This window comes from Rhipicephalus sanguineus, chromosome 7 (assembly GCF_013339695.2).
Source record: "Rhipicephalus sanguineus isolate Rsan-2018 chromosome 7, BIME_Rsan_1.4, whole genome shotgun sequence".
Taxonomy (NCBI): domain Eukaryota; kingdom Metazoa; phylum Arthropoda; class Arachnida; order Ixodida; family Ixodidae; genus Rhipicephalus; species Rhipicephalus sanguineus.
Window position 1 is genome coordinate 125,516,794 of NC_051182.1, and position 27,123 is coordinate 125,543,916.

At 47.0% G+C, this 27,123-nt stretch overlaps 1 protein-coding gene across 4 annotated transcripts in view; it reads left to right on the plus strand.

The window, feature by feature from the left end:
* Positions 1-27,123, plus strand: part of LOC119399838 (BAI1-associated protein 3) — a 501,956-nt gene that overhangs the window by 28,295 nt on the left and 446,538 nt on the right. The gene's annotated exons all lie outside the window — the stretch shown is intronic.

The window sequence follows — 27,123 nt, forward strand, 5'->3', positions numbered from 1 at the left end:
AAACATAGACTTGTAAGACGTAGAAAAAACACAGAGATGAGACAAAAACAATGAAACAGAGAAAAAAAGAAAGAGAAATAAAGAAAGCCGCCCAGCTCCGCACTTCCTTCAGGCTTAGCACCACTAGTGCAAAGCTGCCTTAGTTTATTAGGTAAGATAGAGGCGAACGGCCCGGGCGCTGCAAGCGATCTTTTGGTTTTATTGATATTTCTTAATGGCGATGGTCCTCTTACGTAACAAAGGGACGGACGGGCGGGCGGTTTCCTCGAGGGGTCGACGTTGGAATGCTTGCGCATAAAAAAGTAATCACACGGCCCCGTACACGTTCGCCTAAGATGACTCGAAGGCTAAAGCCGTCTCCCTCTTCTTGTTCTCGGTACACTGTATTGATCCCCGCGCCCCGAAAGCTTTCCGCAGCACACGTGTTTTTGTCATTGCCTCCGGGATCGGAGGCAGTGCAAGCTTTGCGCACCTCCCGTGGTATTTTGCACTGCCTCCGTGATCCGCCCACTTTTGACCGAGTGGCGATGTCGTAAAAAATTTTGCTGATATGTGAGTCATTAAGACGTCACATGATGACGTTGTGATGGGACGTGATCTCTCGTACCAGGACACGTGGATTTTTGGCGGGACCTTTACAAGACGGTCTCGCAAGGTCCCGCAAAGTCTCGCAAGCTACCTAAAGCTCTCGCCTTAAAGACGTAAAATTTGACCACGCGATGTCATCACAAGTTTTGGAGGTCTGTGACGTCATTGTGACGTTATTGCTAGGACATGATCGCGTGGGTTTTAAGCAAGACCTTGACGAGGCGTTCTCGCAATGTCTCGCGGACGGGAACAAAAACATAGTCACTAGAAGAGAGACAGGGGAAGATGGAAACTTCCGAGGAAAAATGCGTAAACAGGGGGTGTGTGCTGAAGCTGACGTTTCGACAAGAATACTTGTCTTCAGTTGCTGCCTTGAAGAAGAGAAGTCCGCTTGTCGAAACATCGGCTCCTGCGCACCCCCTGTTTCCGAAGGGCCTTCGCCTAAAAAAATGTAGACCATTCGGAATACTACATAATCCACTATAGAACAGCAGTAAGCTTTCCCTGTAGGGGGTTAAAGTGAACAAAAAAGTCGCACAGTCCATTATTCATTTGCCTAAGACGACTGGAAGGCGAAATCCGTCTGCGTATTTTTCTCCAGTCGATTGTACTGATCCCACTCGAAAGCTTTCTGCACCCAACGTGGTCTTGCACAGCCTCCAAGATCGGAAGAACTCGAAGCTTTCGGCACCTCATGTGGTTTTACAGTGCCTCCGTGACCGGTCCACCTTTAAACAAGCGAAGAGGTCATGTGATGACGTCAGAACATTTGGAGACTTGTGACGTCATGATGGCGTCATCACATCGTGACTCTTTCACTCGTCTGACGCTTTTGCCCTATTAGAGAGTTTAGACTGGGGACCTAAGAGGCTGGGTCCCCAAGCTGCGTTAGGTAGGCTGCCATTGCGTTCGCAGGAGCAGCAGAGTTGGGTCAAACGCAAGCTGCGTTAGGTGTAACGCAGGGGGCACCACACGTGGTGAAATTAAAATCATGTCGAGACGCGGGCCGTACTGCGTCGTCTCGCTGACGACCCAAGACGCCTTGGGGACACACGCTAGTATTCGATTTTTGGGTCTTGGGTCAATGCGAGCGCAAGAGTGGCTTGGTTCTGGGCGTGCGCCCTGGCAGCTCGCAAACTTCTTGGGTCCCTAGTTATCAAACTCCCGAATATGAACAATTTAGAGAGCAGTTAGCCGTCTCGGTTAACGAACGATTGACGACAGTAATATTGGGATCGAGACACAGTACAGCTACGGAGCCAAAGGAATGCGGGCGCGCCTAACATAAGCTGTGTGTATAGCCACCGTTATTTCTCTGGTATATCGCGACGATTTCCTCTTAATATTCAATTAGTAACCTCGGTTCACGTAACGCCTGGAAAATATTTTTAATATGCGCTGCTTTTGCAATGCACCCTTTAGGCGAACATAGCGAAAAATCTCACAGTTGATCCGTCTTTCATAGTTACCAGACGAAAGTCAGACGTGTCTTCGCAAAAAGTCACACTCTGGCCGCAAGGGCGAAGCAATGAATGCGATAGCAACAAATTAGAATGTCACACAAAGAACGGCAAGGAGCTCGATACTCGCAGAGCGCCGTTCAAGCGCAAAAGACGCAGGAAAACAACGCACACAGGACGAGCGCGAACTGTCACAGTTGTTACTTCTTCGTGTTTGAGCAGCGCACTACAACCCAACGCTCTTAGGTATTTTTTTCTTGACAAGTCTGACGCGTGGAGTGACCTCTCCGCGTCTCCTGCCTTGCGGTGGCGTTCGACGCATGGTTTATCCAGCGTTCCACATCACGAGTGGGTACAGAAATGGGCCAATTTTTCGTGCACGTCTCAATGCAGTTTTCACAATGAAGCAAAATGCAGGAGCGTTGTCTTAAAGCGCGCCCTTCGGGCAATCTCTCTGGTGATACTGCACACGCTGAAGCACCTCCGAGCTCTGCGTACTGCCAGCGGTAAATGATGTGTGTAAATAGCTCGCCATTAGTACACCGAAGAACAGATGGCGCGTGGTCTAGTTGTCCAACGCGATGCGCTGTGGAGCGATAGCCGCAGGTTCGAATTCCGGGGGTGCGCTTCGAAATGTTTTCTTTTGACTTATTTTTCTTTCTGGCTTTTATTTATATATACATGCATATACATATCTTGGACATGACGGCGACGGCGACGGAAGGAACCCGCCGACAGTGTGTATATAATTGCTATTGCAATAAAAGCAGCTGCATTTGTATTATAGATCAAGAAGAAAACTCCTTGGGGTTCCTATCGATCAGTAAGACGATTTTGAAGGCGAAATAATTTACCCCTTCACTTCATTTCATTTGCGGTTGTTCTTTTCCTCTCACGTGCGTTATACCATTGTCAGATACATCAGTCTTATCAGTTGTTATCAGCTCTTATCAACCCGTATCAGCCTTACCTATGTTCTCTTGTATTTATACATGTGTGTATCCATGTGACTTTATATGCCTTTGTATACTTTAATCTGCCGTTATCATCCGTTATACAACCGTATACATCTTTATCTGTCGATACAAGATTCTTCTTATCTCTCTCTGCCTTTATCGCCCTGCATTTTTCATTCTCCGTATCCACCTTTGTCTGTCAGTATCGTTCCTTATCTGCTTATATTATCTTTATTTACACCTTTACATCTCTATCTACTTCTTGTGCTGCACTTATATCAATTCGTTGACAATCGGGTTCCATCGACGTGCGTTTACGTATCGCGCCTTTCGATGTTGTGCCTGAGATGTGTTGTCCACGCCGCTGCACAGTGATATTCCGCGTTCCTTATGCATTCACTGAAGACGACTCGAAGGCGTAAGTCAGTATCATCATCATCATCATCATCATCATCATCATCGTCGGAGCTACAGAGGTCGCGTTGGTTTTTTTTTTGCCGCATAGTTTTCCGAGAAAATAATGAGGAGCCCTTCCGCTATCGGAAAAATGGCAGCAAGCTTCGCGTGTGCGGGCCTGGCGTACTGCTTTCTTTCTTTCTGTCGCATTGTGCAATGATCCCTCTGAACTTTTTCCTTGCTCCATGGCGGGAATTGGACCTTCACCCACACGCTTAGCAACGCAACACTTCTGTTGCTACAGGCAACAAAGACGGTCACGCGCGACAGAATGAATATGTAACAATGAAAATCAGCGATGCAATGTGGCAACGCAAAATAACAAGCGATCTCGATAAAAGATAGGAGTGCCATATCAGAAACGGCTGATTGGCGATAAGCTCACGATTGAGAGACCATGAAATACTGAAAAACAACGCATACAAACACGCGTGTAACCGGTGCATCTTCAAGGGCCGTATTTGTGTGCACCCGCATTTTTGTATGCACGTACGTCAGCGCCAGGCTTTTTGCGAGCTATGCCGCCGCCGGGATCTGTGATCGATAAAAGCTTCGCTTAAAAATGCTAACGTCCCGCGGTTCTGAAGCGTACTTATTCGGCATTATCAATATATTTCCTGATGCATCCTGCTATGCTGTATCAACAGCAGGCGTCGGGGGGTCCGCGCGCACGGGAGAACGCCGCTTATAGATGTAAAAATGCGGTACCTTCTTCGTCGCCGCCAAACAGAAGGTCTACCACTACCACTCGCCAGCGCGTGTTCTTTTTCTCATCTCATACATCATGTCGTCGTCGGGGCATTGTTCGCGTGCTCGCTTGCTCGCGTGCAGTGCTCGCGTGCAGTGCTCGCTTTGCAGACATAAAACGGCGACTCTTTCTCTTCTCGTTTTGCTACCTATCTTCCCCTCCCCTTCTCCTCCTTTCTCATACTTTCGTGCGATGCTTTGCGGTCTCGTGGCGAAAACAACTACAAAAGAGGGGGAAAAAAGGCATGGCAAGCGCTACACGAGAAAGAGAAAGGAAGAGACCAAGAGTGAGTGAGATAGATAGATAGATAGATAGATAGATAGATAGATAGATAGATAGATAGATAGATAGATAGATAGATAGATAGATAGATAGATAGATAGATAGATAGATAGATAGATAGATAGATAGAACTGGTGATCGACATGTACAGAGAGATAGAGAGAAGTAAAGAGAGAGAAAGGGAGCAAAATAGAGAAAGACATGCCGAGTGGAGTCGGTCGATCATCGGTTAAACACGAGGCAATAGCGGAGAACGCACGCGTTTAACCACAGCCGGCCTTTTTCGCGCTCGCGATCAAAATGAATGGCCCTGTCAACGGACATATGAGCTGGCGCGGTCGGGTATAACAAACGAAGAGGCGAAAGGGACGCGCATGTTTTCCGGCGAGAACTGTCGGCGAAATGGACGTTGGTCGGTACGTAGGCGGTTGGACAGTCAGTACAGAGCGAGGTAGAAGGAGGTGGGGGTGGGGGGGAATGCTTCCGGTGTTATGAGGTCGGAGAGGTGATGAGTGGTGTTGGAATCCGGAGGTGTAATCTCGCCGCTGGAGGGCTGCGCACCATGATGGCGGCATCTAGATGGGGTAGGCAGGCAGACAGGCAGGCGTACGGGCGTCGGAATGAGTGATTGAAGTGGGTTCCAGGGTGCGCTCGCGGCGAGGGAACATGCTATCGGCTTGGATTTATTATAATCCTGAAGGGAATGTTAGAGGGTGTTTTTCGGTCGACGGATATTGAACGTTCCTTTAGCAAGCGAGTTTCGTGGTTTATATTTTAACTGAGAGCAATAGAACGATTCCTACCTTCGTAGATGACTAACATTGAGGATTTGCTCTCTTGTTCAAGGAATATGTTTACAGCTTGCTTTCTTTCGGTGCAGGGTGTAAAATGTTAATGCGTGATGCATAGACTACAACTCAACAAGCCTCACCCCCTACAGACACATATGCGCGCGCGCGCGCGCGCGCACACACACACACACACACACACACACACACACACACACACACACACACACACACACACACACACACACACACACACACACACACACACACACACACACACACACACACACACACACACAAAAAGGGGCAAGTGACACTTTGTTCACCGCTTGGACAATGGATATTAAGGAAATGGGTGCTTCACCTCCTCCTGAAGTTTTTGCGTGATATCGAGTTGGACTATGGAAAAGGGTACTGACACTAATTTTCGAAGCCGAGTTTACTCCGCGACACAGATCTCTCGTATACAGGGACGGCTCTGAGCAAGAGTGAGGCTCACTAAAGCCTGACAAGATATTTTAATTTCAAAGTCAATTTTCGCGTGGTGCACCTACTGACATCGACATGAGCGTGTCGTCAGGCTGCAGTGCCAGTTCTGGTGACCTCACGCACCAGAATGGCTGGTAGCGATGACGTCAGGTGCCAAAAAATACAACATGCCTGCTTGTGCGTCGCCAACGAAACCAAGTAGACGAGCGGCCGTGGAACCCCGTGGAAGTGTCCGGGTATCTTGCACGAGCGCGTCAAGGGCAGTTCATGCCGTGTTGTGAACTTAGGGTACTGTAGGAACGGACACTAGCTTTAAAAGACATGCTGTAATTAAGTTTTACAGGCGCACTCACGCTTACCAGCACATGCTCTAGGCTAATGAGGGCTTAAGCTTACAGTTGACGTCATCCCATGACGATGATGTTTTGCCAAAGAGGATAAAAAAAATCGCTGGAATGGAAGTGAAGCCAAGAATCCGCCATCTTACCAGTGGAAAGATGAAACGTTAGCGTGTAGCCAAGAAAAAGCCGTTTGTTTCTCCACACGCCTTACCAGTTTAACCAGGGTAATTAGTCGGGACCGGTAGTTATTGACGTGGATCACTGCGTTACAAGTTTCCTTATGAAGCCTCAAAGTCTTGGTAAATTTTCTTGGCGGTCAAGTCATCAATAACTGATCTCGACAGGTTACTTTCGTCGGGATCAACGATCTCACATTTCACATTTAGCCTAGCGTTTAAATTCACAATGCAAACCACTTTATCTCTAAGTGGGCACCACACGAAAAGAGCATGCCTCCGAGACAAACCAGGGGCTAACCGTGGCTTCACCTTCGCTTGTTATGCTTTGCAAGAGCTTCCACACCAGCACCTATCTTTAGGTGCGAAGCACCTTATGCGCTCGGGCAGTCGGCGTCTCCTGTCGTCGTAGCCCATCGCGTTGTCTGCTGTCGTCGCCCGTCACGGTAAAGCAAGTGGCAAATAAAACAGCGCGTTCGCTCAGGAAAAGCTCGCGAGAATGCGCGCTCGCCCGCGAGAGACAACGCCACGTGCGCTTCTCCGAGTGGCAAATAAGACGGCGCGTTGGCTCCGGAAAAGCTCGGCTTCTGTGACAGACGCTGTCTGCGATGGGCGCTGGACACTGTCTGCGACGCCGTCTGTAGCAATGAGAGGACGGCGTCCTCATTACTATTGACGTGTTTGGCACCTCCCCAGGTTTCATGTTAGTGGTTTCATGTTTTGTGTAGTATAGTACAGTATAAAAAGGGGCGGGAAAGGGAATTGAGGGGGAGGAGAAGTAAAAAAGAGGAGGGCAACGCCACCAGCTCCACCGCTTCTTTAGTCTTCGCTCTACTAGTGCGTAACTGCGCCAATTGTTTTTTTTTTTTGGTTGCAAGTCGCGTTGGCTTTTAGATGCGAAGCATTTTATAGCGGAGTTCAAACCGGTGGTGGTGGTGGTGTGCGGCGTGACCACCCTTACTGCGCATGCGCATACCCTTTCCACACACCTCTTCTCCACTCCCTCACCACTCCTCCTCTCCACTTCCACTATCCACTACCCCTCTTCCCTCTCCCATTTCCCCCTCTCCCCTTTCCATCTCCCCTCTTCCTCTGAAACGCGGGCTAGACATGCCGAAATTCTCTCCTACGCAACGCCCCGACGAGCGCCAGCACATGCGCGTACCCTCCCCTCTCTCTCCTCTCCTACGCTGCCCCCCTCTCACGTGCCTGTCGACCGCGTTCCCCGCTCGCCCTGTGAGAATTAACGGCCAGGCTAGAGGGAAGACAAGACGCCCGTAGCGTTCCTCTTCGCGTTCCACGACGCGAGGTCTGTAGCATGCCCAACGAACGCCAACGGAACACGATCGTGCAAGCCGTTGCCACACGCTCATCGTTCCAAACAGAAACCCTATTTGAAACTAAAAATATCGCGAAAAGTACAAAGCAGTGAAGCACCGTGGAGGTATCTGATAGTTGGTTTAGGTGCGGGACGGAAGCCTGACGGAAGGAGGGCGGAATAGTTTGAAATCGTTGCATAATACGACGCCTGTGGTCTTTCTGAAGGCAGTGTTGCAAGGTGGCAGCAACGATCCCGGGAAAGATGCCTTCAGGATATTCTTACTAAATTCTTACTGAGCCAATGCGGCCAAAATGCGCAAAAAAGGAAAAAAAAATCCCGCAGGGTTCCTTACGCATTCGCTTAAGACGAATCGTAGGCGAATGCCATCTTCTTCCTGTCGATGTATTGATCCATTAAGCCAACAGTAGCCGGTTAAAAGCAGCATAAAGCCAGCAGTTAACCACACAGGCCAACATCGTGCCAACGCTAAAGAAACTTAACCCAACTATATACTATAACACTAGCCAACGCATGCGAACGTTAGTAGACGGTGCTAGCCAACAGTAAGCCGACTGCAGCGACCGCCGGCCAACGTCAAGCCAAGAACCTGTAATAGGCAACATTTTCCAGCTTTGGAATTGTGCGTCCAAGAGCCTTTTATTGTGAAAGACAGTAACGGTTCCTCTAATGATTTTTTTTTGTTTCAAAGGAAGGTAATCTTCTACATTGTGTTGAACGTAGTTTTGTGTGATAGCTGCTTCTTATGTCACACCCTACTTCACTAGTTTATTTTCCGTCCCAACTATTTTAGCCTCGAAAATAGAGTTTTCTTTTTCTTTTTGTGATATGAACCCAGCCGCTTCTGCAGAAACCCTATTTTACTTCCCACATAGGGCGCCACCAGCACCTACGGATGCAGTGCATGTACTGGTAGTGTATATATTATACCGGGTGTTCAAAGTTTAGCTTTATGGCTTTCTTAAAATTCAACACTACGAAGTGCGTAAAAACTGCCGTTGCATATAAGTTATATATCCAGGGGGACCCAAAGCGGAAGAATAATTATCCCTCTCAGCCGTCTAATTAACTAAGATTGAATAATTAACTTTTTAGTGGCTGCAGAAAACGGGCATGTTGGTACTGAAAAGTGGGAGGCCGCCGCATTTCTACATAGTTCCACTTGAAATAATTCTTCTAGCGTGTCTGTGATCCGAGATATCCCGCTGCAAAGATTAATTGTGGTTTGCATGATTACGCATGGAAAGCGGTGAGGATCAGCGCAATGGTCCTCCCTTATGTGACGAGCAGTTATTGCTTGCTATCGCCAGCCAGTAGCAAAAGGGTAACCGTTATCATCTTTGCCTTGCCTTCAACACGTTGTCAGATTAAACACCGCTCGCGACTGCCGCGGCACATAGGGGAGGAGCTTTGCGCCAGTTCTCACTGCCTTGAATGCGTAATCATGCAAGCCGCAATTAAACTTTGCAGCGGCATATCTCGGAGCACAGACAAGCTAGAAGTATTCTTGCAGTGGAATTGTGTAGAAGTGCAACTGCCAACTTTTCAATAGAAACATGCCCGCTTACTGCACTCATTAAAAAGTTCATGATTCGATCTTAGTTAGTTGGGCGGCTGACAGCGACAATTAGTGCCTCACTTTGTGTCCCCCTGGATAAAAAAGTTATCCGCAAAGGTGGTTTTCACGTACCTCCCAGTGCTGAATTTTGAGCAAACCATAAAGTTTAATTTTGAGCACCCTGTACAGTGTATATATTAGTAGCCGTCCTTTTCTTGCTATAGCGGGAGTTAAAGAAAATAAAAAGAAAGAGAACCACATGAAATGATACCGTGGAGGGAGTACACTGCAGCCTGAACCTGTGTTGTTCGCGGTTCTACCGTATAACTAACTACTCGGGTCAGCGTAATAGTTATAACGCGTCTCCTTCGCTGTTCTTCCCGCGATTGGCTCGCTGCCCCGAGCCACTTTCATCGTGACCCTGCTGTATTATACTCCCGCTGAACTCAGCTCCTTTCGTCGCTAAGTTCTTAGTTTCAAGAAACGAAAGAACAAAAACAAAAAAAGTGGAGTGTAAGGGGGGGCGGTTGGGGGAGTACACTATCGCGTTAGCGTGTCTTCCAGTATAACGGGCTTCAAAGGCCAGAACCCTGGGGCTATTTAGAGCGTCTCTACCGTATTGGGTCGTGACATGTAAGGAGAAGCAGAAAGGAAGGGGGGGGGGTGTTCAAAGAAAAATTGGAGGGGGTACACGGGGGGGGGGGAGGGGAGGTTTCATTCTCCACAAAAAGGATAGTTTGTGTCTCTCCTGTATTCTGTCCTTCAATCTCTCTTTAAACCTCATTGTTTTTTTTTTTTTGCATCGGACACGTGATTGCAGATGAGAAAGGGAAACAAGGGGAGGGAAAGGGTGGGTGCCCATTTTTCTTCAGAACAGGATTTCGTGTCTCTTCGCCTACGTCCTCTGTTTTATTTTATTGATTTTCTGGAACACTCGATTACAGGTGTATGAATCTGGGTGTGTATACCTGTCCAGTCGGCACTTTTGAACAAGGCAGGGGCCGCCGAAGATTCGCCTACTTCAGCTCAACTTCGCGAAGATCCTTCTTTCGTTCTTTTTTTCTGTTCGTGAATCTGGTTTCTCTCTCTCTTCCTTTTTCTTTTTTTTAAAGTTTTTTTGTAGGATGTCGACTGGTTTCGACAGGTCAATAAGGAGCTTCATTGATTCGCAAAAGTAAGCGTGGTCAAGCCGAAAGAAAGTGAATTAATAAAAGAAAACTAAAAAAGCTGGGCTTTGAAAACGAGGGAGATAAAAAGAAGAAGATAAAAGCTAATAAGAGAAAAAGAAAAAAGAAGAAAGAAAGTAGGACATGAAGAAGGCAGGGAAATGCGGAAACAGCAAGAAAGTTTTGTTCGAGGGAGCAGGGAGAAAAATGAAAACAAAATTGAGATAACTGAAAAAGTAATGGAATCGATATCGTAGGGTGTTCGATGCAAATTGATCACCACGTAGTAACACGATTACGAAAAAAAGAAAACGAATGCGAATTAATCATAAAAATAAGTTAGGGAAATGTGCAGGAGAGATAAAATAAAGGGAAAATTGCGAACGCGGAAGTAAATACAAGGGACAGAGGATGCTTTCGAATAGGAATGAAGAAAAACGTAAGTTATACTCGGTTGCTGCCTAAGAAAAAAATCCCAGCATATCCACGGGGTGAATGATGATGAGTGGGGCGAGGCTGCGGAGGGAATCATCGGTAAGCCGTGAAACTGTTCCGTGAAATTCGCCCAGTACATCATATAAGGAGTGTGATATACCGCGTATATATTAAACATCAAACTTTTATTGTACTGTTGGTTTACGTGGTCCCTTCATTATCACCGCTTTGTGGTCGGTAAAATGCAGGGAAAGTGTCCGCTCCCGAGCGAAAGAGAAAGCGCGCCAAAAGCGAGCGCCTTGTCTGCCTCCATCCGGCGACGAGCGAAAGAGAAAGCGCGCCAAGAGCGAGCGCCTTGTCTGCCTGCATCCGGCGACTCCGAGCGAAAGAGAAAGCGCGCCAAGAGCGAGCGTCTTTTACGATCGCAGGCATCGAATGACATGCGCCATTCGCATTATACAAGCGCCATCTGTCATCGTTAAACAGCAACTGTAAGAAATACATAAAACGCCATCTAGTGAGCAATTCATTAAACTAGAGCTCTAAGAAATACATGAAACGCCATCTAGTGAACAATTCATTAAAATAGAGCTGGCTACATACATACTACTACAGAGGAGGGAACGACCCACGCCCTAAAGAGCTTCGCCCCTAAAAATGTTCGCTCCGTCCACCGCCATCGCTGTTCTTCCCATAAAGAACCTGCATAAATATTCCGGCCAATGGCACTTACTCAAATTCGTGACGTGTGGCGCTTCAGGAATGTTCCAGATAGTTACACACACGCACGCACGTTTGTGTTGCTCGTTTTCATGGGAAACTTGAACGTCTTGGCAAATTTCGTCGTGGATTGTGACGTCGCCGCCCAGCCAAACCTGACGTTTTTGATAGTAACGACGAACCTTTAACTTCTAATGTGCGCATTGTTTACATTAGTCGTGAAAAAGTGCTTAAAGTTCGAGCGGAAACTAGCGAGCACAACTGCCTTTCACAGGTGGAAGGCAGGCGAGCCGCGATTCTGTGGGCGGCGCTTACATTTTAAGTGCGGAGCGCTTTTGGGGCCCGGGCTGCCATATGCTGTCGTCGCTTGGCGTAACGCAGGCAAAACGACGTATAAAAATAGCAAAAAAGAGGAAGCAAGCCAGAAATACAAAGATAGAGAAATAGAGAAAAATAGGAAGAAAAAGAGATATGAATAGAGATGAAGAGAGAAAAACTGGGAAGGGGAAGAAGAAAGCAAGAGAGGAGGAAAGAAAGAAAAATAAAGGGAAACAAGGAAAGCTGACCAGCTCCGCACTTCCTTCAGGCTTGGCACCAATAGGGCGAGAATGCCTTAATATTTTTCTTAAGTTGTTGCCGAGTATAGGATTTCCCTGATTAAGGAAGAGCGAGAGAGAGAGAGAGGGAGAGAAAAAAATAGGACGATTGCAGCACCGTCAGGTATGCGACGTAATGAGAGATGACACAATATCTGACACCAGAGGCGCACATTCTAACAGGGGATGATTAATGCGAGATAATACTCAAAAAAAGAAAGTTAAAGTCAAAGTCTATTTTCCATTCTGTCGTACAAAAAGAAAGGACTGTGAAAAAAAAAGCTGTGTTAGACAGCTTGACTAGTTCACAGCCCCATACAAAAAAGAAAGCAGAAAATAAATATAAGGTAAAAGGTCGGAGCGGTAGCAGCACCGCGGTAAACATGGCGATATGGCACCTCACGGGCAGTGCGCCACAACAGGGCGTACACATTGTAGTTGTGATTTTAATACATATACGAACCACAGATTGAAAACGAAATTATTACACTGTGTAGAAAACATAAACATGATAATGCGATTGTCATCCAGAAACAAAATATAAAACATATACACTGCATAAAAAGACATTACATAGATTACAACAATATACAATATATAGATTACAACCCTAGAAGTATCTACATGCAAGTGAAAAAAGCAAATATATATCTAAGAGTTTTGATTTGGGACTGAGAGAAAAAATATGTAACTGAGATCAGAGACGCGTTCAAATGCGGGACAGATGAAAAGCGGGATGAATATAAACCAAAATGGGACGGTGGAAGTAGAAGAGGAAAAAACGAAAAAAAAAAAAGAGCCGGAAGTAACGGGGGGAAATAGGGAGTCCTTTGGCGCGCATAATCGAATTCGCCGAAGAAATCATTTCCTCGCTCTCGGGCGAGCGGCTCTACACCGATGCCGCCATCTTGTAAGTTTTGGTGAAAGTAAAAAGTACGTAGTTTACTTCGGGAACGCGCGGAATAAAAAAAAAAGACAGAAAGAAATGTGCTCGAACGATTTCATTTGTAGTCAAGACGACGCGACATCGGAAAAAAATAAATTGAGGAGTTTCTGACTTCGTTAGCATGTATGTTCTCTTTTTCTACTTGTTTGGTTGTTCTGCACTATCCTTGTTATTGCTGGGCAGGCTCTGCAACTTGCTCACACGACTGGCAGAGTGGTCTCGCACGGTTGGATTTATTGGGCTGTAACTTTTGAGATTGAAAGTTGCACAATGCAAATCGCTGAGCGATTTGCAAGAGATCGCATCGCTGAGTCGTCTTGCCGACGACTTCTTCTTTGAAGTTTATAACAGTAACTTTCTTTATCCTTCGCCGGTTTGGGTCTCCTACAGAATTCGACCACAATGTGTTCGGACCAACTAGCTCGGCTTTCCTTACTGCTGACATTTGAAGCTTCACAGTTCGAATCCCTGATCAGTTTCTAAGAAAGAGAAGATATGCAGGTGGCAGTGTGCTCTGTGCTCGGAATGCGTCTTAGATTTCAATTTTCTTCACCCTTCGTTTGAACATTTCGACAACGACAGCTCTAGTACCGAACTCTTTTGGCGCTAAGCAACATGCTTCGTTTCGTAACGCAAACGCATTTGGTTATAGGTTGACGTTGACTGCGCGTTTCTGGTGCGCATGCGCGTTCCGTCACCGCCTGTGTGTCCCTCCCTCCTTAAGGAGTACTTAGCATTGCGTGTCGTGTGCAATATTCCAAGGCACTCAGTATTCTATTGCAGCAAAAATAGTCTCAAAATACTCTGACTTACGTCTTCTATGGTAATTAATCCTAATTAAATTCTAATCAATTATATATTTATCCCAATGTTATTGATGATATGTTTTTGCATAAACGGAATCAAATCTCAAGGCTCAAGGTTTTCGATCATATTCATTTGGAGCAAAGGAAATTATACTTTTCACGTGGATAGCGGAAAGCGACACGTCGAACGACTCGTCGAACACGGTAGTGACTTCAGCAAGGTGATTATATTCTTAGGTGTGCGCACGGGGCGAGGGGGGGGGGAGGAACCCACCCCTCCTAATAATATATGGTGGGCACAAAGTCTACCCCATACCTTTACTCGATCGGATCTGTCCCGTCATTGTTTAATGTGGAGTTATGGAAATGCATGTTTTTTGACGATAATGGCGGGCTGAGGACCCCTGATGTTGCATTCCAAGAACTGTTTACGCCCCATTTTTGAGCCCGGAAAGCCTGGAACCAAAGGCGGGCCGTTGTGGGAAGGACGTTATCGCTTCATTTTCATGTTTGCCTCCGTTGCGGGGCTTGTTTGCTTTCGGACTCCTTCAGTCCGGGGGGGGGGGGGTGCTGTGAAACATGCCCCCCCCCTAACTGCGAACCCAGCGCAAGCCAACGGTTATATTACACAGTAAGCCGAAAAACTCAGTTAAATGAAGATGTTTTATTAAGAAGCAGGTTCAGTTCATCCAAAAGTCAATGTATTTGCTTTTACTTAGCCACAAGTGGACACAACTAGCCGAAAGATGGGTACACAGTTATGTACAAAGCGCCTTAAAGGGTTAAAGGGACCCAAACCACCTCCGACATTTTTTAACATTTCAAGTAAACACGCGCATCGAGTTCAGATTGCCGTCACCATTAACGGTGCCAAACACGACAGCGATACGCGTCGCGGGCGCGCCACAAGATAAACAAACAATCCCGTGTTCCTCTCCGGGCCTATCGGTATCCCCAGCGTTCATCGTGACGTCACCAGGAGAATCTGGTGATGTGGGCAGCAGAAGGAACCCGTTTGTCGGTCTGCAGCTATGCGTGCTTTCTGCTTTTCCTCCTCGCATGGCCACGGGGAGCACTCGGCCTGGAGGAGAGACGAGCCGACGAACGGAGCGTAGCGAAGGAAAGAGCGAAACGCGCGAGGACCTAATTTCGATTATGAATCGCGTGTAACTTCGCTATTACGGCATAATTTCGAAAAGTGCTCGCAGCCACGTGTTCCTTGTATACTCGGGCATAACTGCAACAACACAACTAAATTTCGACTTCCGGGTGGTTCAGGGACCCTTTAAGGGTGCGATAATCCCGAGAAAATGAAATAGGACGCACGTGCGGCAACGCGGCGTGACCTCGCGCACGTCCTAATCCGGGGAATGTGAGGTTAAGTTCGATCGTCGCCAAATCTCGATGCTCACCGTGTGTCTTCGGGCGATGGATGCATGGCTTGACGACGCGCATACTACGTGGAAGATATCGTGCGGCTGGGTTATTGGCGGCAACCGCAATTCTGCCGTTCAACGTGTGCATGCAAGCGCACGTTCAATAAACTTTCATTTCGCGCGACCCGCAGTCTGATGCCATATGGCTTGAAGAGCTCCACGCACTGTTCCATAGCACTTACTCTGCTGCAATGTTCTTCCTTTCTTTCTCTTTCTTTTTGAGATGCGTTATTTCGCTCGTTCTATCGCTCCTTCTCATCTTCCCCCAAAAATTGTTCGGTTTACTTCCTTCTTTGGTGTTCTCAGTTAATTTCTTCGATTATTTCATTCATTCGTGCGATGTTTCGTACGTGCGGTCATTCCTTTCTCCATTTTTCTGCCGCTTGATTTATTCATGCATTCATTCCGCAGTAAATAAGGTGGCGCGAGTTGGTACACTGCTTAACAAAGAATGGTGCGGCACAGATTATTTAGTTTGATCAATCAATCAATCAATCAATCAATCAATCAATCAATCAATCAATCAATCAATCAATCAATCAATCAATCAATCAATCAATCAATCAATCAATCAATCAATCAATCAATCAATCAATCGCCAAAGGATGCGCACAGCTGTGTCCGTTGCCTCCACCAAAGCATGGTGGAGTAGCGTGAAAATGGTGGGTTGTCAGTAAATCGGTTAGCAAGTTAATAACCAAACAAATTTGTAAATAAACTGAATAAGCCAAATCGACTGCATATTTCTGTACGTGATTGTATCGGCTAAACGTACACTAGAAGTAATTCAGCAAGACAATATTTTTGTTGGTTTCTTTCTCAGGAATAGTTTCCTCCATATTTCGTGCTGCTTAACGTTTCGGCAAACCACTAGAGTTATATTTACCATTTAGGGCAAAATATCGTCACAATAAGATAGATGTGAAAGTTCCAGTGGTGCGATAATACCCTGCCCTCACTTAAGTATTTATAGCTGAACGAGGAACTTGCATATGCTTCGCGAGAGGATGTACGCGACGCGCAACGACAGGTCTGGAAGCAGGGACGAGTAACGGAAGTGGGAAGACCGCAGCGGCAACAGGAAGTCTTGCTTCCTGCGCCCCAGAGGTCATCGCATCGGTGCACGCTCTTCAAGAAGTGATGGCAGTGAAATACATATGGGCATTCTAATACCCGTGTCACGCGGAGTACTACTAATCGCGATTAAACCTGATCGGTATCAAATTAGCCAGCAGTGATTGGCTCCCCTCTGAATCTTGCGTAAAGAAGCCAATCGCCCATCACAATAAAGAAATTCGATCCGGATCGGGTCCGATCGCGATCAGAAGTTACAGCGTAACACCGGTATGAATTTCTTGATCGGATCGAATTTCTTAAAAATGGTGATGGGCGATTGGCTTCTTTGCGCAAGATGCAGAAGGGAGCCAATCAGTGCTGGCTAATTTGCTCCTGATCGGATTTAATCGCGATCAGTAGTACTCCGCGTGACACCGGTATTAGAATGCCTATATGTATTTCATTGCCATCACTTCTTGAAGAGCGTTCACCGATCTGACGACCTCTGAGGCGCAGGAAGCAAGACTTCCTGTTGCCGCTACTGCTTTCCCACTTCCGTTATTCGTCCCTGCTTCCGCATCTGTCGTTGCGTGTCGCGTACATCCTCTCGTAAAGCATATGCAAGTTCCTAGTTCAGCTATAAATACTCCTACTAAGCCACATACAATCATTGCATAGCGGTTCAACCGCTGCGTTCTTATGGCTACAACTGTAAGAAACTATAGTCAGCACAGTCGGCGACAGCCTGAGTCTGAAGTGAGCCTGAGTCTGGACACCAAAGTAACATTGCCGCACCGTTGCAATTTTCACATCTTTGTTATTGTAGCGTTTTTTTCCCCTAAACTGAAAATGATTCTGTTGTTGTTTTGAATTCATTTTGTTGTAATTCATCTTACAATAGTAATCTCTAAACGTATTCTATTATTCATATTTAGTTTTTTCTTGTGTATTGTGTCTGTCATTCACATTAATTGCAGAACAGTTTTTTGTGCCGCTTTTGTAGCGTTAGCTACACTTGCCTAGCCGGAGCCGATATCGCGTGGATTCTCCTGAGCCGTGCTGCGCATGCGCGAGGATCAGCGATGTCACACAGCTGGCTCACCGGAGCCGGCATCTCACGCGCTCTCCGCCACCGCGTGCGCGGCTCGCCGCTGCTTGTCTGTGCGTTCGGGAGGAGTGGCGTCGTAGCCGCGGCAGACAAACTGGCGCCGGCGCACGCGCAGACTCCGCCATCGCCGCGCGAGACTCGCCGTCGCGGGTTCGCGCTTTCCAGAGGAGTGACGTCGTAGCCTTGGCAGATGTATTGGCGCCAGGGTGCGCGCAGCTATTCGCCTTCGCTGTGCAGTCGCCGTCTGACACTGTGCTGGAGCCGCTTGATAGCGCCTCTGACTGGCGTTTGCAGGTGGGTAACGCCACGGAGAAGGAGAGCGCAAATGCTGCTGAACGGCGCAGAAGAGCCGAGAAGCTTATCTCATCGGATACCGAAGTAGTTGCCTGGCAATTAGCGGTTCAGCGTGCGAAGGATGAACAGAAGAAGGCTAATAATCCTAGACAATCTGGAAAGCTAAGAATAATCAGCCAAATCTTTGCTAACGCTACGTATATCCGGCATAGCCGAGCTAAGCCACTGCAAATTTTTTGTACTAATCCCGTGATATTAAAACTGCCAACCTGCTTGGACCTAAGAGTCTGCAGTAATAAATAAATAAATAAATAAATAAATAAATAAATAAATAAATAAATAAATAAATAAATAAATAAATAGTGTACTACTTTACAATTCTAAGAGAATGCGCATAGTTTCACTAGCCAATTACTGCCGCTCATTTTAGTGACGTCAAGCGATTTAGCGCTCATTAACGGTTGATTTTATCGTACGGATCTATATCGAGCCACCATTAGCCAGAGTAGGTATTATTCGGGTAAATACGGTAGCCTTTTTTAGTATTTTATTATTAATATGCACTTTTTTAATATTAATAAAGTTCCTGAGTATATTTTGTATTTTATACAGTGAATACTCCGCAGCTTATCTTTAGCACGGCAATAGACTCTTAAGAAATTTAAAAAAAAAGATGAAGACAACAAAATAAGGAAGAGTTGCTGACAGTTGAAGCGGGCTAGCTTTATTTACGAAACACTGGGCTCACAAACTTGTTCTCTGTACTTTTTAATCGCAACTCCACGGGCGTGCATCTCAAATTGCTCTTTCCTCCTCTAAAACTCACTGTCTCGTGTTCTGCCCTGTAAACAGCTTTTAAATAAACAAATAAGAGGGTCATTAGGTTGCCGCGAGGTTCGTCAGCGCGTCGCTCTTATCTAAAACACGTGATAACTTATTAACGCTCGCTCGTGCAAAAGGGTGGCGAGGCGCTATTGAGAGAGCCGTCCTCTTTGCTTCTTTCATAATTTATTCATTCGGGCTTGCCGTTCCAATCAAGAGGTGCAGGAATTTGTTTGTGAAAGTATACTTCCCTGAACGAAATTCATCGCTGAGCCATTTGGTCGATACTTATGAGGCATTACTGGATAGCGTGGCTTTCCAGTAATTGATCAGGGGTGATCAATGCGATCGACTGAAAAAGAAGAAGATGGCTTTCGCCTTCGAGTCGTCTTAGGATAAAGGCATAAGTGACCATGTTGCTTTTAAGGAGAAAGCCTTAGATGGCTCATCAAAGGCGAAAATTGACCTTCGGCGCTCGTCGGGGACGAGTGATGCAGAATATCATCATCACGTGATGACGTCGCCAGTGACGTTACAGATCGCCGAAATTTGTGACGTCATCTTGATGTCACTGTGACGTCAGGTGGCGTAAAATCACCTTATGACGTCGTTGTATGAAATCATCGCTTGGTCAAAGGTGCAGAAAGCTTTCGGAGGGTTGTGGGGCAGGATCATTACATCGAGTGAGAAGAAAGAAAAGATGGCTGCCGCCTTCCAGTTGTCTTAAGAAAAATGAATGAAGGACCGTGTGACTTTTTGCGTTCCTGTTTGACAATACCTTTAACAACAATAACTGTCTAAGAAAATGTTAGCCTATAACACAGTCGTCTTAAGACATAAATGTTAACACAACAACAGCTACTGTATGTCCCTTGTATCCACACACTGTTTCCTCTCAAGACGAAACACATGTCCTCATAAATGTAGTCGCAAGACATTTCTTGAATTTTCGTTTATTTTTGTAGCCTTTCGTACATATTCTCTAGATGCCCAATTGTTTGCCGCGCATAAATTATGCAGACGCTTTACAAGTTAGGCGCCCCGCTCGCTTCTCAAATTAAAGCCTGCGCAGGTTCTCTGCAGTACACTTCGCTCATGGGAACACATGTTTACCGCTTATCGTATGCGACACGCGCCTGTCTCGACGAAGTGAACGTGCTCCTGGAAATACATGCTTACGGCACATAGAGGCAGCGAGTCTGTAATTTGCGCGTCGAGTCGAGTTCAGCCGTAGCCGACCCTCACTGAAGTAGCAACGTGATAGGTATATAGGAAGGCATAATTACGCGAACTTGCCGGTGTTGTTGGTGCCTTAAAATAGCGCTGTGGAAGTCGTCTTGCGCGCCACCTACGCGAGATTTTTTTTTTTTTTGTTAGCGGCAAGAGCAAAAAGTGACACTCTTGTTTCTCGTCCAAGCGCTTTCGGTCGAGCCCTTACTTCCGGTTTCCCGAATATTCCGAAAAAAAAGGCCTTGTGAAAAAAATCACAGTTTCGCCGCTAGGGCGAAGCAATGAATGCGATAGCAACAACTTGTAATGTTATACGAAGAAAGGCTAGCAGCTAACTCTTTTGGATCTGATCTCGCGTAACTCTACATAAGATGGTATAAGGGAATACGGCCGCTCCAGGGAGTGAAGCGCTTTTCGTGCAGTCTGTCGTCTCAACGCGGTGCGGTGAGAGCGCAGCTCGTGGAAGGATTTGCTGACGTCTGCCTTGATAGGGAGGACCGCGACCGGGTTGATTGGCGGAACATGGGAGAGGCCTTTGCCCTGCAGTGGGCGTAGACAGGCTGATGACGATGATGATGATGATGATGATGATGATGATGATGATGATGCCTAGATAGCGCGAGCGCGCGAGCGCTCGTCACCGCGCCCTTACGATCAAACTTCGCAGTTTCTGCTCGAGCGACGGAGCCCTCCCTCATCCCCCCCTTCCCCTGGCGTCCCTTCATGCTCCTTACGACAGACGGGCGGGGCGTTTCCTGTCTGCTTGAGGAGCAATGGACGGCCGGCCTCGCACGCGGGGTGATGTTATCAGGCGTGCCATCCGTGCGACGGAAATGGCCGGCGCTTTTCATCTCTGCTTCAGCCGCGTTCGTCGCCGACGCTCGCGCGCTTTTACTCGCGGGTAGAGCATACGGTGCTCGTGGCGATGTTGTAGATTTGGACTTGATACGGAACATGACGGCGACAGACGCTAGGCGCGCGCGCTTGTCAATTTGTTTTTCTCCATGAGCCCAGCAAAAAGAAAAGGTGAAACAAGAGGATGATGGGAATAGTTCCATGAACCCTGGGAGGTAGCGGCGTCAAAGGAAGGTGGCTTGTGGACATTAAGCGCGCTCCCTCCTATATTTTAGGGGCGAAGCTCCTTAAGGCGGCACCCGTTCGTCCCTCGTAGTCGTAGTAGTAGTGCGTAACCAGTCGTAACGCTAGTACCAGATCTTGACCTCCAAGGTGGTGCCGGTGGGAGATTTTTCCTGTGCGTTGTTGAACAATAAAAAATTCGCAGCGTGCGCGTTAACTAAAAGCCGAATTCTTCTGTCTCTCATTCCCCATTAGCAGCCATTGGCATGTTCCAGTAGGAAACGTTAGTAGAAGTAGAAGTGTAAGTGTTAGCTAAAAGCCGACTTCTTCTGTCTCTCATTCCCGTTAGCAGCCATTGCTTACCTCCAAGGTAGTGCCTGGTGAGATTTCTCCTGCGCGTGAATAAACAATAAAAATTTTGTTCAAAACGTCGTTGATTGATGAAATAAACCAACGAAAGACGCCAGATGTTTTCTAAAAGCAAAACGAAAGAACGCCAGATGTTTCTAAAGCAAAACGAAAAGACGCCAGCTGCTTAACGAAAGACACCAGATGTTTTCTAAAGCAATGGTTTTCTAAACAATGAAAATTCACAGCGTACATGTAAAATTAAAGTGAGCTGCAAGTCGTCATAACTCTCATCGAACCTTTAGTATAAACGCGCCCGATCTCACGTCGGTGATGATGTACTGGGCAGAATTCACGGAAGATTCGCGGTTTACCGATTAACCTCCGCAGCTTCGCCCACTCATCATCATTCACTCCGTGGATATGCTGTGATTTCTTTTTCCTCCATGCACGAGCCCAAACAAGCCGCACAAGAACATATCTCCAAACAAACAAGTAAATAAACAAACAAACAAACAAAGAAGCAAGCAAAGACCGACCGACTGAACTAAATTAACCCTATCTTTGATTTGACTGCTTTCAAAGTTATAAATACCTATATTTATTACCTATTATTTCGTCTTATTCGCTCAAAGGATTAAAGTCAAGGTTAACGCTCTTTAAAAGATTCCCATGGCGTTACGTGATACGATGCTGCAAATTAACTACTGTGAAGAAAAAGACGAGAATACCCAGAGAAACAACGGTGGCTATACAGATAAGTTACATTAGCAATGCATACATTCATTTGGCCCCATTGGCAGTATGTTCTGTCCAAGCGCTTACAGCTCTCGCATAGTGCATTAGACACTACTACGAGTATTCTCACATTTATGACACATAGTACTCTATGACAGCTCACACCCTAAGGAAGATTAATAATAATATCTTGGGTTTAAGTGCCAAAACCACGATATTATTATGAGGGATGCCGTAGCAGAGGCGTCCTGAAATTTCTGCCATCTGGTGATGTCAGGCCGTGCACTGACATCGCACAGTATACAGGCCTCTAGGAGTACGCCTCCAACGAAATGCTACCGCCGAGGTCAGGATCGAACCCGCTGTCTTCGGGTCAGCAGCCGAGCGCCGTGACAACTGTATCACCGCGGTGGACCCAACTTAAGAAATAAACGTCACAACGTGCAGTGAAGAAGCAGGAAGAAGCAGTGAATGCGATAAGTACACGCCGTAATGCTACATGAACGAGGGCTAGCAGCTAACTCTTTTTCATCCGGTCTCGCTTAATTCTACAAAATGCTGGTGTATGGCAATACAGCTGCTCCCGGGGGAGAAGCGGTTTTAGGTCAGTTTGTCATTATCAATGGTCCGAGCGCGAAGCAGTGAGATCACGGCGCTCACAGGGCGTAGAAGGTATACGAGCGTTCGCTGGGGGATGTCTGCCGAAATACTGCGCGTGCCAGCGCTCTCGACCGCGTCCTTATAGTCAAAGTTCACAGTTGCTGCTCGAGTTACGCAGTCCCTCTCCCCATACATCCCTTCCTACTCCTTCGCCCAGAAAATGACTGGCGGGGCGTTTCCTTCTGCTTGAGGAGCAATCGACGGCAGGCCTTGCACGCGAGTTGATGTTATTCGGTGTGACGGAGATGGTCAGCTTGTTTCATCTCTGCTTTAGCCATGTTCCTTGCCAACGCTTGCGAGCTTTTACTCGCGGGTAGAACATACAATGCGCGGAGCGATGTTATGGAATTAGAGTTTATACGGAACATGACGGCGACGGTGAAAAACCTGTCCTGAATGTCCATGCAATTGCTAACGCAATAAAAAATATACAAAAAACCGTTGAAGCGGGCTCGCCTTTTTCCTGGAAAGCTGCATTGTCTCCGCTATAGAGAGTTCGTCCGTTGGAAGGTTCGTCCGGTTTCGTTCTCGCCTTCAATACCCTTCTTAGAGGGGACATCTCCTCGCCACTTATTTCTTCATAAAGCACGCGTACAATTTCAGCACTAAGCGTTGAACCTATCATGATTTCGCGCTTGTCGGCTACAGTCTGTTACCTCTGCATGCGCGGTCGCAAACGCACAAAATGGAGCGAAATCAGTTAATCGCGCACGATAGTCGTGCGATTAACTGATTTGTGGGAGGCAATTCACAACTGTTATTTCTGGTATATGGACCAGTCGAGAGTACGTACCCTGATGACGTCACGTGAATCACTGTTCTGGCATCACGAAGTGCACCAAAAGACAGGAAACGCCAGGAGAGAATAACGCACTCGTTGTTTTTGTTGTATTTTCAGAGGCTGTTAGGGCCCCTTTATAAAAACAGGGCGTGCAAACACGGACACAGGAGAGTAGTCAAGACATCAGAAATGCCGCTAACAACTGAAAAATCACACAGCGGCGGAACCGAAGGTAGACACAAATATTTATCTGCGCATTCCCACATAAGAGGCCATACCTATCAATCAAGTGCGAGTCGTGATCTTCGTGAGAGATAGCTGTTCACTCTCTCGACTTTTCTCTTATGTCCGTGTCTCCGCGTCATGTCTTCTTAACATGAATACCTACCAACTAGCTCAGCTATATTCTAAGTTTGCCATTCTCTTTGCTTCTGTATTTATTTATCGATTTACTCGAGTAAGATTGAAAGAAAAGACGTGTACGAACGCGCCGAGATATATATAGTACTTATCTATTTTATTTATTTGTGCACAGTGTACTAGGTCCAAGACTCCAAGAATATGCTATCGAACGAGTTGGGTCGTCGCCATTTAGGCTGGAAGACCCGGCAGCGTTAAGGTCAGGCTGGGTCAGGCAATACTCGTGATATGTCTGGAGAAGAAAAATATACAACTTCTGGGGAGCTATTCTCGATGCGTTCATCCAAAGGAGATGTCCACAGTCCATTTCCGCAGAGCGCATTCAGTGAGTAGAAAAAGCGGTGAGCCGTGATGTCACCTCGCTCTTGACCACGTCGCCGCACCGAACTCGCCAGCACATTTCTAGCGTAAGAAGAGAGTGGACGAAATGCAGAGAAACAGGAACTTTTCAAGTCTGAATTTGCATATAAATGTGTCCCAGATGTTTGAAGAACGATGCAGGGAATGCATACCGACCTTACAGCTGCGTTAGACGGGCGGCTGCATTAAACCTAAATTGATGGCTAACACGATCGAAAGACCGAAAATCGGATCTCTGAGGTCTGTGTTCGTTGCATTGAAGCTCATTCCGTCCCTATCATTTGTGTCGACAGTGTTTGAAAGCTTCGTGATGTCATGATGGCGCTGCAGAACAAGAACCGGAAACAGGGGGCGCGCTTCTCGCCGAGCTCCCGCTATTCAGCGGCCGCTGAAATGGACAGTCCATTACATGGAAACATCGAAAAGAGCTCCTCCGGCGAAGTGCTGTATTTTATTTCCAGATTCCCCATTTGGATTAAAAGAAAAGACTAACGGCGGCGCGCCGCAATTATTGCGCGGCGGCGGCGGCGGCGTGATCTCTCTTGGGACTTCGGCGGCGGCGCAAGCGGCGTGACCAAAAACAGGCGGCGGCGGCGGCGGCGCGGCGCGGCGGCGCACACCTCTACTTTGGCCTCAATGTCTTTTTCTGAGTTCCATCGACCCTGACTTAAGATCAAGATTTCCGCATCACCTTCCTCGTCACCTTAACACTCTTCATCCTCGACTTCACCTCAACGCGGCATTCACCAATAGCTACATGAGCCGCCTTGGTCGGACCACTGGCCCATACTGTGACAACTGTGGTGCATTAGAAACAATGGAACATATTCTGTTACGTTGCTTGGCACACAGAGAAGAAAGAACTTGTCTCTGAAGTAGGATATTCTCAACTTCCCAGGCACCGCTAGATTTCGAGAAAATACTTTGACCTATGTCTTCTTCTTCTCAGCAACGTCAAACTATTAAAATTTGGTTGAGTTTTCTGGAGCACATTAACATAACTGATAAGCTGTAAAGTGACTTACATCGCAATAACTACGTTGTCACATGCGCATACCACAGTCATAACATTGTCTTTTTTTAACACTAAAGTGTTTTATGCCGGGGTCCACCAATACTTTCATGACGTATTTCCGTCACGGAAATACAACGTCAGCAAAATGAACGCCATCAAATGGCAAAGAAAAACAAACTGTAAGAAAAAGTCTGTTGACAGGAGTCGAACCCATGACCACACGGTCCGCGACGATGGCTGGCGGGCGTTTAGTCCACTGAGCTACTGGCTAACACGTAACAGAGGCTACATGAACGCGCCTTTTATCTTTCACACTTTCCTCTCGCAGTGCTCTTGGATGGATGGATGGATGGATGGATAGATGAATGCTATGAGCGTCCCATTTATAACTGGGTGGTGACATGTGTGTGACCAAGCTCGAAAAAAAAAAACAAAAAAAAAAACCGCGCCGTTGCTTCGACCGTCCCATTCGGCGTGTTTCCGATAGAAGTGTAACTTCGTCAACGCTTTAACACGCCGCGAGGTGGTGCGTTAGCCCAAGCCTCGCTCATGGCATCCATCCATATAAAAAAATATCTCTCCGACGCTCACCTGGATAGCTCTCCGATGCACCGCGTTCTCCGCTCGTCCTGTGAGAATTAACGGCCAGGCTAGGAGGAACACACGACGCACGTAGCGTTTCTCTTCGCGTTCCACGACCCTTTGAAGGAGTGCATATCGAGTATCAGTGTTTAATATGTGCTTGTTGATGCCATATTTGCTCGGCATTCATCGTATGCGGTGTCCACGTATATGTTATGAACTTCAGCTACAGCAAGGGTTAAATCATGATCATCGGCGTTAGCCGTCGGTGGGCCACTAGGCGTCAACGTGAGTGCGTCCAAACAAACACACACACACACACACACACACACACACACACACACACACACACACACACACACACACACACACACACACACACACACACACACACACACACACACACACACACACACACACACACACACACACACACACACACCACACACACATATGTCTATATATAATCTGCCGAACAACAGTAAACATAGTACAAGCTCTCATATACCAATGCACTATCAACAATCAACTACTTCTTTGACGACATGTTTCACTTATTCCTATGACAGAGGGATCAGCCACCTTTTTCTTTTTCCTTTTTATTTCCTGCCTTCCTCTTCCTAGGGCATTTCTGTGCTCTATCCCCTTCCCCTATACAGAGTAGTAGGTAGGCGCCTTTATATACGCCGGCAGAGTTCTCTGTTCTTCATTAAAGAGCTTTCGCTCTATGTCTCTTGTGGGGGTTCTATCAACCCCTGCAAAATCGTTTTCGCCGCATGGCGACCGCGCGTCGCAGATAGCGTAAGTTATTTTTCAGGGACTTTAAGATAGCGTAGATAGCTGCGCCGCCGAGCGAGAGATGGTGCTGTGCTCACGTGGGGCCGCCAGTGGCGCTGCCTGGCGGGGAGTTACGCGGGCGTGTGAGGAAGAGCTCTTTCTCTCTTTATTGAGGTTTGGCTCGGCCGTGGAGGGCCGACTCTCGCGGGAGGTCCGTGGTTACGATACCGTGACTCGTTCCCGCGGACCCCAGGTTGAGCCGAACGTCGGTAACACCGCATTCGTGGTACATTGTATGTGTCACATTGTTTGCGCGTTATATTGGCATTATATTGGGTTATTTATCATGTTACCAGCTATGACTTTGATTAGGCTGGCGAGCCCGCCGTTATGTAAAATGTTAATAAATTTCAACGTGTTCGTCGCCCTACGGCGTGTACCGTGCCGGCTTGTTCCGAGAGTGGCTCTCTTCGAGACCGCCACTTTAAAAACCGAAACGAAGCATCAATAGCACCAGGCTGTAAGTTAGCTTCGCTAGTTTCTGAACAAGCATTTGAAACTTTGTGCAA